Source organism: Sinocyclocheilus grahami, unplaced genomic scaffold (assembly GCF_001515645.1).
Source record: "Sinocyclocheilus grahami isolate Dianchi unplaced genomic scaffold, SAMN03320097.WGS_v1.1 scaffold13.1, whole genome shotgun sequence".
In the NCBI taxonomy this organism is placed as follows: Eukaryota; Metazoa; Chordata; class Actinopteri; order Cypriniformes; family Cyprinidae; genus Sinocyclocheilus; species Sinocyclocheilus grahami.
Window position 1 is genome coordinate 3,114,736 of NW_015505192.1, and position 14,249 is coordinate 3,128,984.

The window sequence follows — 14,249 nt, forward strand, 5'->3', positions numbered from 1 at the left end:
TGCTCATTCATAGCTCAGGGGACTAGTGGAGTTCTCAGTATATTATATTTCTTTGAAGTATAATTTTCATCTCTGGTGTGTCTCCTACATGATTTTATTTCTAAACTACTGTGTCTATTAACCCCTTCAAACAATCAGAGAAGTACAGGGATACATTTCCTAGTTTGGATCTAAACACAAAATAATCAAAATAAAGACATTTGACCCTAAAGATTGCATTTGTTACATAATTACACCAGAGGCCAGTTGCACAATCGGTTAAGACTGTGTCTTAAAAACTGGTCTGACCAACAGTTAGCCAAGGTGTAATCAGTCTTAGTTAGTTAGATTAGTTGAATCTGAAAACTAACTAAACTAACAGATTAGACTACGTTTTTATGTAACCAACTAAACAAAGTTGATGGCCAATCTTAAAATGAAAAAAAAAAAAATGAAACATGTTGATCTTCAGAATCGAGAAAGAATCATAATCATACTAAGACTATTAATAAAATGAATAATTTATCATAACTTAGTCTTGGAAGAATCTGATGAGAAATGTTTGAGTTCATATTGACTTTTCATTGCAGACTTTGGAATATTGGTATATCAGAGCACAGTTTGAGACATTCGTTTTTGAAACTCTAGCAAACACATGTAAGATTATTGGGTCTTTTTCTCAGGAGCAAAATTAAAGATTGAATTGTAGAATTGCTGTGTTGAAGACATACTAAAGAGATCTCATTTGTGATTTCTCTCTCCCTGGGGATTTGTTAGTTATTATTTGAATATGAATACACACGAGTAAAACAAATTCCTCCTGAGGGAGGAACAATACCCAATACCCTAAAGGCTCATGATGATATACTTGTCCCGTAAGTATTACAATAACCATTGTTAGAAATGTCTCGTTAAGAGGGATGAGATACAGTTAATGAGATGAGATTAATGAGGGAATTATCAGCGTTGATTAGATTGACGCACAGCTGCATTGTTTGAGGCTAAACAAATATTAAATTCTCAAATAAATACCGCTTGCCCTCAGAATCACTTTTAAAGTTTTTCCTCTGCAGCAAGATTAACAGATCATGTTTCTTGTGTGCTGTTGGGGGAGTGAATTAGATTTCTACCCAAATCTGTTACATAAACCTACGCTGTGCCGGAAAACTTTCCAATGAGTTCTTTTAAATTTCCGTGTACTTTCTATACTCTACAGATGCAGATATCTTCAAAGTGAAGCTCGCAGAGGGACGGGGCGTTTAGTCGGCAACATATCTGAACTTAAGAGCCTGTCAATCAAATCTCAGCAGGAGCTGGTGAATTCATCTGAGGAAAATGACTGTAAGATTTGGGAATTGCTGTGAAACATAGAGAAAGAGGACGTAATGTAGAAACAGGGTGAAATGCAGCAACACTCAGACTGACGGATCAAATGGGGAAAGTCAGAGTGAACTTATAGGAGAAATTAATGACAAAAAGATGGAAATGAAAAGAGAGATCCATGAAGTGTACTTGTTTAAACCTGCAATGACGCTACAATTTCATTATGATGAGCAGTGGGTGAATATCCTGTTATCCCACCTCAACTCAATCTATATCTGAAGCCTGAAATGAAGGAGCAGTCGGTTTTGAATGTAAAAAATGCAGATGAGCTGAAGGACACTGTCAAAGAAACCTGGGCTGCCATACCACTTCAGCAGTGCCACAAACTGATCACCTACATGCCATGCCAAATTGAGGCAGTAATTAAAGCAAAAGGAGCCCCTACCAAGTATTGAGTACATGTACAGTAAATAAACATATTTTCCAGAAGGCCAACAATTCACTAAAATTGTTTTTTTTATTGGTCTTATGAAGTATTCTAATTTGTGAGCTAAAATCATCACAATTAAAAGAACCAAAGACTTAAACTACTTCAGTCTGTGTGCATTGAATTTATTTAATACACGAGTTTCACAATTTGAGTTGAATTGCTGAAATAAATGAACTTTTCCATGACATTCTAATTTATTGAGATGCACCTGTATGCCTTTTTTTTGACCGATACAGTGATGCATGAAAATGGACTGATTTCACTTTGCCCTCTCAGGCAACAATGATTAATATTGATTAATGACTTACAATGAAAACAATAAACATGTTTCTTTTTACAAATTTGTAACAAATAAGCCTGTGATTATAAAGTTTTATTAAAGAAGATTTTCACAGAATGATCCCTCGTGGGCGCCCTTATGCACTACATATACTGCATAGCCTACCCTATTGCGCCCCTGGCCTGTCTCATTTAAAGGCTTTAGAGTGGTTTTATGCACTTGTCAGACTGAAGACACAGACTAAACCAGCAAATGACCCATCTGGTAAAAACGTGTCTTTTTAGCAGGGTACATTGAGCTTAAAGCTCAGCGCATGAAACTCCTGAAGGATATCAGGGATTTCTTCAAGGGTGTTGCAAAAAGATTCTTACTTTTAGGCCATTACTTCAAGTCAAATTGAGGTTTATTGTCATTTTTAACACATTTGAATCCTTTAGGAAACTGTGGCGCAGAATGGCATGTAGGAAGCACTGCACTAAATTACAGGCAAGAGATATTTACAGACAGTATTAAATCAACCATTATGCCAAGCATTTCATGTCAAATCATTTCAACACACAGCAACATGACGTTGTGATTGTGCAACAATTGAGTGGTGCAACAAATTCATTCCATAATAAATTAACGACAATATGTACACATCTCACCTGCAGTGTGGGCACATTGTCACACTGTCCTCTGAAAATAGCAGACAACCAATTAACAGACAAAACAGAGTCAGAAAGCTTTATTTAAATGATTTTTTTTTAAATATTGGCTTAAAACTTGCTTGTTAGCAAATTAACACAAGGTCAAAATATTTGTAATCTCCACACTCCCAAATATAAATATTTAAAGGGGTTATATGATGCTGCTAAAAATAACATTATTTTGTGTATATGGTGTAATGAAATGTGTTTATGCGGCTTAAGGTTAAAAAATCCCACATTATTTTCCACATACTGTACATTATTGTTTCTCCTCTATGTCCCGCCTTTCTGAAATGCGTCGATTTTTACAAAGCTCATCGGTCTGAAAAACGAGGTGTGCTCTGATTGGCCAGCTATCCAGTGCGTTGTGATTGGCCGAATACCTCAAGCGTGTGACAGAAATGTTACGCCCTTTACCATATTGTGATGCCCTGTCAGGCCGGAGCGATGATTCAAAAACATGAAAACCCATTATAAACGAGGCATTCGTTGCATCCAGTGGGGACATAATTATGGATTATAATGACTTATACTGTCTTTTTACGCGTTGTGTTGCATTGCGCCGCGTAAACATAAAACCATGTCTGCATTTGTGATCGGAGAAATGACAAACAACAAGCCCTACTCTACACTGCCCAAAAAAACTCACTTTAAATATATAAAATATAAAAACTCTTTAAATATAAAAAAACATACTTACAGTCTTTGAGTCAGAACAGCCGGCATTGTAGTCTACTCTTCCACGAAACAGTCCTCCATAAAATGTGCTGCACACATCTGAATACTTGGGTTGAAGTGTTCTGGAACAGTGTTGTAAATACAACTTAACCACTGATTTCTAGTAGTGTCCATTTTTGGACAAAGTAGTTTCGCTTTCACAACGAAACACAGCGTCACACATGGCGGCCTACAGTGAGCAGAAGCCGGGGGATAAAGTGAGGGACGGCTGGAGGGCTAGAGTGAGCAGAGGCAGCGGATTCGACGAAGGAGCGTCCGGCGGGCTTGCGGCAACCACATGTGACGACCCCGGGCTGGACTCCGCTTCATCCACGGTGAAAGCCGATCCGGCGATCCACAGCGCAAGGTTGTAGTATTTCCTCAGCAACCAGCACGGATCCGCTCCAGGTGAAAGGAAAAATTGAAATCGCATCATATGACCCCTTTAATATAAAACAATATAATATAAAAACATATTTTACAAATATATCCTCCTGATACCCAGCTGTGGAGTTTTGTCCTCTGTAGAGGACATTATATTTTAGCAAATTTCTCTTGAGACCTTACATGCCACAGTTTTAAGTCTGGATGTCCTGTACAGAGCACATTCAGGGCTTTTTATCCTGTTTAACCATGACCACTCCCTCTCCTTGGTCTTTAAAAATGGCTGACACTACTTTTGTGATCAAATTTAACACCCTTATGGAAATACAATATGTTGTAATTATCATTTAAATCGGACAAATTTTCAAATGGTTTGTCATAAATCAACATCTCAGGAAAATGTTATGGAGTTTTCAAATCAAAATATGACTTTCTGTTATGAAACAGGACATTGATTTCTTACATATGTCCACTGTAGAGGATACCAGGACTTCAAGCATGTTAAAAAATATAAAAAATAAAAACTGAATGGTTATTTAAAAAATTCGGACTGTTTTTGCCTTTTCATGTCTATTTATGTCTTTTTATATCTAAAAAAAAAATTTTGTCCCGATGTCCTCTGTAGAGGACATAGCATAACATATTAATAAAATATCATTTTTCAAAAAAAAAATGTTTTCCTTTTTTTTTTTCTTACGATCTAAACAATGTAATGACATGAAAAAGTACTAAATTCACAAAACATTTTCTGGTAGCCAAGAGAATATAATATATATTGTTCAATCCAGTAAGCGTTCATCTTGAAATATTACTAATAATATAAAAGTTATTCTTATGTTTACTTAATAAAAATGATCTGTGAGTCAGAACAGCCGGCATTGTAGTCTACTCTCCCAGGATCAGAAAACGGTCCTCCATGTGCTGCATACATCTGAATATTTGGGTTGAAGTGTTCTGGAACAGTGTTGTAAATACAACTTAACCACTGATTTCTAGTAGTGTCCATTTTTGGACAAAGTAGTTTCGCTTTCACAATGAAACACAGCGTCACACATGGCGGCCTACAGTGAGCAGAAGCCGGGGGATAAAGTGAGGGACGGCTGGAGGGCTAGAGTGAGCAGAGGCAGCGGATTCGACGAAGGAGCGTCCGGCGGGCTTGCGGCAACCACATGTGACGACCCCGGGCTGGACTCCGCTTCATCCACGGTGAAAGCCGATCCGGCGATCCACAGCGCAAGGTTGTAGTATTTCCTCAGCAACCAGCACGGATCCGCTCCAGGTATGACAAAGCAGATATCGTCCTCTTTTGGAAGACCAAACAAAGTAGTTTCGCTTTCACAACGAAGCACACAGCGCCTTCACGACATGGCGGCGGCAGCAACAACAATACTACAGCGAGAATAAAAGTTATGCCTTCTTTCTTTGCGTGAACATTTGTGCGGCGTAATGCAAATCTTCCCACATAGTGATGTAGATATGTGGGGGCGTGTTAGAATGAGCTGTTTTAGGTAGGCGTGGCTGACTTAACTTTTATAAAGAATATTTGAGACTTTAGTCTTTGCAACTTTACAGATCTTCTTTATCCACCAAGAGCTTGCAACACTCCAAAGAGAAAGGAAAAATTGAAATCGCATCATATGACCCCTTTAATATAAAACAATATAATATAAAAACATATTTTACAAATATATCCTCCTGATACCCAGCTGTGGAGTTTTGTCCTCTGTAGAGGACATTATATTTTAGCAAATTTCTCTTGAGACCTTACATGCCACAGTTTTAAGTCTGGATGTCCTGTACAGAGCACATTCAGGGCTTTTTATCCTGTTTAACCATGACCACTCCCTCTCCTTGGTCTTTAAAAATGGCTGACACTACTTTTGTGATCAAATTTAACACCCTTATGGAAATACAATATGTTGTAATTATCATTTAAATCGGACAAATTTTCAAATGGTTTGTCATAAATCAACATCTCAGGAAAATGTTATGGAGTTTTCAAATCAAAATATGACTTTCTGTTATGAAACAGGACATTGATTTCTTACATATGTCCACTGTAGAGGATACCAGGACTTCAAGCATGTTAAAAAATATAAAAAATAAAAACTGAATGGTTATTTAAAAAATTCGGACTGTTTTTGCCTTTTCATGTCTATTTATGTCTTTTTATATCTAAAAAAAAAATTTTGTCCCGATGTCCTCTGTAGAGGACATAGCATAACATATTAATAAAATATCATTTTTCAAAAAAAAAATGTTTTCCTTTTTTTTTTTCTTACGATCTAAACAATGTAATGACATGAAAAAGTACTAAATTCACAAAACATTTTCTGGTAGCCAAGAGAATATAATATATATTGTTCAATCCAGTAAGCGTTCATCTTGAAATATTACTAATAATATAAAAGTTATTCTTATGTTTACTTAATAAAAATGATTATTTTCACACCAAAAAGACACATGAACCACGAGCTGAAGCTGAATGTTCTTACAATTATGGCTTTTACTTGCTAAAGAAGTATAAACCAGATGACTGAAGGCATGTTATTGATTGTGTACAACAGGTTTTTCAGCAAAGTTTGATCACAATGATATTTAGATAACTTAGAAATGTGAGTATTAAATATGATACAGCAAGCTTTTAGGCATAATCAAGACTCTTAACCTCAGGTAACAAATTTGTGAAAATCAGGTTTGTGACTTTCACAAATCTGGCAGCTCACCAGTGATATTGTATGATTGATTGAGAATGTGGGTGAGTGAATAATTACTCATGACACATCAGAGTGGCTGTAAATCATTAGCGCTTCACTTTCATGTCTGTTTACTCCAGTTATCCCAGGAATGCATCAACAGCAGCTTCTACAAAGATGAGTCTGGAATTTGATGGTCTCCTAGCAACCGGCTCCTCTCAGCCTCCCTGTGGCTGATGGTTCTGATGGGCATGGTCCTCTCCATCACAGGCTTCAGGGACAGAAGATGGGTTTAATCAAATGCGTCTGAAGAGAGGGGAAGAGCAAGACAGGGATATCATCTGGAACCGCCATCATATTTCATGTCATTTTATTTGAGCAGGAAATGAAAGATGGCAGAGACGTACTGTGGTTCATCTGAGCGAGCGAATTCAGGCACCGAGTGCCAGGGGTGTCTACAGGATTTTATAATTTGGATGGCAAAGGGGGGCAAGAGCAGAATGAGGGGTGTCAACTAGGTTTGTCATATAAACTGGTCAGGCAGCAAACTATTCATGCGATTTCTGTAAATTGTGTAAATGAATAATTCAATTTTCAGTTAAGTTTTAATAGTAGGTTAATTAAATACAATTAAATAAAGCAATAAGCCCCATGAAGCCATAGTTTACAGTGAATTTATAACAGCTAAGGGGCATTGTTAGGCACGACGTGGAGCTGTTATAAATTCACTGTAAACCACGGCTTCAAGGGGTTTATTACTTTTATAAAACGGTTACCACACAATAAGAAAATATAAAAACCAAAAATGAATATATTGATATGTTGCATTTTTGTTCGTTAAATGCTGTCCTTTCACTAAAAAAATAGTTCCTGACAGCAGTAAACGGCGAGAATGTTCCTATGTAACATGCCTCATGTGATGAAGCTCAAAGAAAAACAGAGAATAGGAACTGTTCTCATCCGCTGTGTCTTTCATTTCTTAACACCATATGATATTTTTCACACACATACATCTGCTTATCTCTCAGCATGAGAAAACGTCGGATCTCCCACATTAGAAGAGTTTCTTTGACAGGGGGAAGGGTGTGGTCTCAAAACAAAAGGTGAATGATGCAACATAATGCCATACTTCATTAAATAAATAACAAATGTTGATGAAATACATATGTAGCGTCTGGAACACTCCAACACACAATATATATTTTGTTAGCTAGATTTCACAAATACTTTGTAACACCCCAGGACGCCGAACAAGACCCTGGTTTCATGGTAACCCGATACATTTACAACCTTGTGGAATGCGAGCCGGCTCTCATTCTGCTTTCTCCAGAAACAAAGGGACACAAATGCACAGGAGAAATGGACTTTTCTACTAATTAATTCATAGGAAAACCTTCTTTGAATGAACACCCATTTTCTTCAGGCCAGTGTGTATATTATTGCTGTGTTGTATTTAATCTGTTGTATTATAGACTATTTTTATTCATGCTTACGATAAACCACTCATTCATATAAGTAACTATTTCATGTCTAGTATCTATGAATTCGCCTTCTTATGATCGAAACAAGTGTGTATATTATATGCTGATACCTATGCAACATATTGATGTTCTAAGAATCGGTACTAATTTGTGCCTCAACACTCCAGCGAATTACATATGCAAAATACCATGTTTCCACACAAAGAGCCATAAACTCCACAGGATCTCAAAACGCCCACTTGGGATTCCGGCTTTTCTCATTGGATAAGCCCATCTTGAGAGGCGGGGATCTTCTCTGACCTTAAAGCTGACACACCATGTGACCCGCCCAGTCGGTGGTTCAGTGAGATGCTAAGATGAAGATGTGAGAAACGCTCCAGGATACCAAAGCTCGTGCCAGGCTCCGGCCTAGTCCTTTTCATTCATCAAGTGATTCTGACTCAAACTAGCTCTTTCTCATCAACCAACTTCAGCAAGATCTTGGGGCCTTAAGATTGCATCAGGAATCTTTTTCAGACATACGCAAGTATCAAACTTAGTCGATTTAATTGATGCATTAAGTATCAGTTACACCTTTTTACAAGGTTTGTTTGAACTAAGAATCTGACGTTTTCCCTCAGGTTTTAGATCTGCTGAATATGCAAAATGGTTCCATAAATGTCATTCCTTATGTCTCTTTCTTTAGTGCTAAACTTTAACCCTTTCCTATACCAACTGTATGTGTGTGTGTGTGTATGTGTATGTTAGACCGGCTTAATGTGTTTATGTAGTATGTTAGACTAGTTTAAGTGTTTATGTAGTTAATAAAACCTTACTTGTATCACACTTGACGTGTTCATTGTTTACTCATAACCGGAGTCAATAATCATGCAGATTTACGTTACAAACTTATAGAATTGTACAGTAAGAAAGTTATTTCCTTTAACCAGGAAATTAACGTTCTTAGAATTGACAAGACGGTTGACCCTGAGTGGTCAGCTAAATATCTACAGTGGATCTAAAATATGAATAGTTAATTATAACTAGGTATGGTTAATTATTCATATTTCCCCATGAGCTGATTCGCTACACATAATACATGGAACAGTTTTGAGGCTGTAGAGTGTTTAACCGTTGGATGAAGCGGTCATAGCCATGCTTTATTGTGATTAAAACACAGCTGTTGACCAATCAGAATCAAGGACTTGAACTAACTGTTTTATAATTCAAAGTTTAGAACCAAAATATGCATTAATGCAGTTGCATTTTCTAGATTAACAGCATTAATGAGGCAGCAGCAGCTCAGGAGAAAGTCTGCTGAAGAGCATTACTGTAGCTCAATCAGTAAAGTAAGGTGCTAGCAACGCCAGACTCATGGGTTCAATCTCAGGTAATGCATGAACATGATGTTCATGCTATGTTAAAGTTGATTTGGATAAAAGAATATGTAAACATAAAGAAGGAATCTTCTCCTGATGGGCCTATACGGTTGAGGTCAATTTGAGGCAGAGCATAAACTGCTCTCAGTTCAGTTCAAAAGCACTAAATATATTTAAGCCAAATTAAGCATGGGGGAGGAAAGATTAAAGTAATATTATTCAATGAACATGGCTTGCATTACACATATGTAAATAGATCATATTAACAACCTTTGAGCTGAGCCTGGTTGTTAATTTTTACATTCTAACCCAATGGTTCTTATGCTGCGTTCAAGTCCTCCTGGGACGTTCGTACTTACGAGTTGACAAGTCGTAATTACGACGTCAGGTGCGTTCAAGTCAGTTTAGTCGGCACAAGATGGTGGTGTACCTTCTTTTAATAAATTACAAGAAAATACAACAGGGTCTGTTAACTCTGCTTATAGAAAAGGAAGAGCAAAGAATTCGCATCAGGTGTGTTTTACGTTTTTAATATTTTTAAAACATGCAACATGGCAAATCAAAAGATTTTTCACCTATAGGTGCAAAAATGATAGCATTTTTTTACTTGGATTTCATTAACTAGCTGCGTAACAAGAACATGACCAATTTAAGTTTATAAGACAACTAAACTATCAATTTAAACAAAAATTTACCGTCAACTACAGACGTTGCATCCATCGATTCCGCCATGTTTCTCATTGACACACCCCCAACTCGGAAACTCGGGGCTTAAAGAAAATTTCGAGTTTCCCACTCGTAATAACGACTTTGTGGTGGCGTTCATGTGCGTTCAACTCATAAATACGATCTATGCGACATGACTTGAATGCACCATTAATCCTGGTCCTGTGGACCCTCGCTCTGCACATTTTGCTTGTCCCTCTTATTTCACACATGATTCAGATTATCAGCTTGTCCATGAACTGAACTGAGTGTGTCAGATTAGAGAGACTAGGCTGAGTGAGTATGATGACAGCATTTTTGCATATTTCGGTTAAGTATCCCTTTAAACATGACCTAACCCAAATGAAAAATGATGACGGTGTTGCTGACAATGGGCACACCATGTCACCATCGCGATTGCGTGTAAATTTGCAGAAGATCCCTAAAGCAGCCTATTCAAATATGCAGCGAATATCGAACCTAAAACTAACTTTACCGCGCTTGGTTTTCTATGTGAGAAAAAGGCTTAGGTGAAACTTTATGGTTTGTGTTAATATTCTGGACTCATCTGCTTATCAATTAGACACCGAATTTGGTCATTTATTATGAAGCGATAAACCACGTTAAGTGTTTTCTTTATGGGAAATGTTTAACGTGCATTATTTTGGTTTCATCTGCTTGCCTGTATATAGTTTGCATCATCAGTAAGGTGTATTCTGGGTTTGGTCTTTTAGCTATCATTGTGTTAGTCCACTGAACCTCCTGAAGCGTTTTCTTTGTAACAGAATGTTGGAAAGCGTGTGAAACTGTGCATAACGCTTAAATTCTGAGTTCATCTGTTTGCCTGTATAGTTTGCATAATCATTAATGTGTATACTGAGATCTGAGGTCTTGTTTATGTCACTGTATTAGTTCATTGAGGTGCACTGGGGAATCCTGGAGTGTGACATAAGAGGGAAACCCCAGTATTACAACTTAGAGTCACACAAGCCATGATATAAAGTTAAGTAAATTAAGCAACCGAAAACAATATCTTAGATGTAATGTTAGTATATCAGTGTTACGTAAAATAGCATTATAATCTCCTTTGGTAGAGAAAGCTGCTTACAAGTGCTACACGGGGACCACTTTTGAGTCTTTTAATCAACTGGCCCTGATATTCATAAATTCTGCTTACTGCTTGTCCCATTTCTGCAAATCAGTTTTTGTGAATGAATGACTTGCTCTACCTGTTGCTTTGGTCTTCATTAACACCCACTTGCGCCACCTGCTGGTGAGCGACTAACAGCAGATCGTGATCGTGCATACTCTACTGTGGAAGTGCGGATGTGCAATACGGACCTTTCTGCCGAATTTGAACCACTGAATTTGTGGAAGCGAATTTGTAGAGTGAAATAAAATTAACTGAAAATTGTAAATATTAACTGAAAATATTATACATCGTATTTTTAAACAGATTGAACAGATTTTCCAATTCCAATTTAAGGATAATATGGACATTTTTCTCGATGAGTGCATTGACAAAAGGGGCCTCAAAATAAATTGCATGTTTCTCGAATTTTGATTTATTTTAGTTTTCTTTTGTCAATTTTGATAATTATTGTTAAATGTGTGCCTGCTTTGCTTTAACATTTGTTTGTTTTATTTTCTTTAGTTTTATTTTTGTTTATCTTTTGCTACTTATGAATGACAATGTGTATAATGGAAAAAAATAAATTAAATCAAATGTTCAAATCATCAAGCTTCGTTTTTGTCTATTTACCTCATCTACCTATCATCTGATTAAATCGTTATAATAAAATGCTGACTTTACATCAACATAGATTAAAGGGGTCATATGATGTTGCTAAAAAGAACATTATTTTGTGTATTTGGTGTAATGAAATATGTTTATGCAGTTTAAGGTAAAAAAAAAACACATTATTTTCCACATACTGTACATTATTGTTTCTCCTCTATGCCCCGTCAATTTTTACAAAGCTTATCGGTCTAAAAAGCGAGGTGTGCTCTGATTGGCCAGCTATCCAGTGCGTTGTGATTGGCCGGATACTTCAAGCGTGTGACTGAAATGTTACGCCCCTTACCATATTGTGATGCCTTGTCCCGGCCAGAGCGACGAGACAAAAACATTAAAACCCATTATATAAAAGAGGCATTTGTTGCATCCAGTGGGGACATAATTACAGATTATAATGACTTATACTGTCTTTTTACGCATTTCGTTGCATCGCGCCGCGTAAACATAAAACCATGTCTGCATTTGTGATCGGAGAAATGACAAACAACAAGCGCTACTCTACACTGCTCAAAACTCGCGTTTGAATCGTCAGTGGCAAATCCTTTAAATATGAAAACGTACTTACAGTCTGTGAGTCAGAACAGCCGGCATTGTAGTCTACTCTCCCAGGATCAGGAAACAGTCCTCCATAAAATGCGATGCACATATCTGAATATTTGGGTTGAACTGTTCTGGAACAGTGTTATAAATAACTTAACCACTGATTTCTAGTCGTGTCCTCTTTTGGAAGGCCAAACAAAGTAGTTTAGCTTTTTCGTTTGTAATGATAATTAAATGTGAACATTGTTTAAGTACCACTAAATGCTCCTCAGATCCCTGTAACTTCACAATGAAGTCCAGCAGTGTCTTTACCTCTGCGGTGTGGTCATCGACAGCCTGAATGTGGATTTCCTCTGAGATAGCACTCTGTACACTGGCTGAAGAGCTCCTTGGAGCAAGTGTCTGGCCTCATCAGTCCAGAAGGCAAACCGCTGACCGTGCCTTTCAAACATCAAAAAGATTAATCTAAAGTACTGCCAAAGGGACAGGCTAATAACACATATTGTGGTGCAACCAAGCAATGAGCCCAGTTTAATTATGAACGATGATTTATACTTAACTAATATGCTAAAACAATGAGTATCAAACACGTTTTCACACTAATACAGTAAGCTACAGGTAAAACTCACATCAACATGCTTTTATCATCTTTTTAAATTTAACTAATGTGCTGGCTAGATGTACTTATTGTCAGTGTTGGGGAAAGTTACTTTTAAAAGTAATGCATTACAATATTGCGTTACTCCATAAAAAAGTAACTAATTACGTTACTTAGTTACTTTTTATGGAAAGTAATGCGTTACGCTACTTTTGCATTACTTTTTAAATCTGGACAGGGCTTTCTTGTTTGTTTTTAAAATAAAAAAGTTATATTTTTGGCAAATATAAAAGCCTTTTCACACCAAAAGTGAAATAAATAAGCCTCAGGCTGAAGGGAAAGTACATTTACGTCCGTACAGTAGATTGCAGAAGAAATTTCAACATACTTCAGCAATAAAAAAAGACACACAAATGTTTGTCTAGAGTAATTTGTGCTTATTAGTATGGTTGAACTGGATCATCGAAGGTCAAAGGCAAAGACATTGGTTAATAGAATGGGATAAAATACATAAAGCATATTTGTGTTGTTTAACATTTAATTATTGCAGGTTTGCATCATATTCTGAGTTGCATTATTTTTATTCATTTTGAGGAATACTGAATCTGTATTTTTTTTTTTTGTAAGTGAGATGAATGAATGCATATTCATATTTATTTTAGAACTACAGTAACATCTGTTCCCTTTCAGTCGGTCACTCTCGACGTCACGTCGGAGGACCGACGAAATTGGGATCTCGCTTAGAGGGACCAATCTACTTCGAGTGTAAACTAAACGAGCCAATGCACATTGGCATGCCATTATTGCATCCAGCTGCTGCTGATCACAGCGTGAGTATAAGTAGGCAGCAGGTGCAGCGTATATTCAGCTTTTCGCTTCGGAGCCAAGCGATCACATCGTTCTGCTCCTGACTACTCTACTGAGAGAAAAGACTGAATGAGTTCAGCGCGCTCTTGGAGAGCTCTTCGTGTTGGTGGACGGCGCTTCAGCGGTGGTGGTTTCCCGTGTCGAGTGGGTTGCACACATCAGGCTGCACTACCCCCTGTTTGTGTTGCAGATGATCATCTCCCCTGTGCGCCTCAGCACGCTAAAAGAGCTTTTTCCCCTAAAAGAGCAATTTCGGGTGCGTCTTTTTAAAGACGACGTTGCTTGGCAAACTTGACGTTACGTCTTTATAAAGACGATGTGGGTCTTGCTATAGACAACGTATC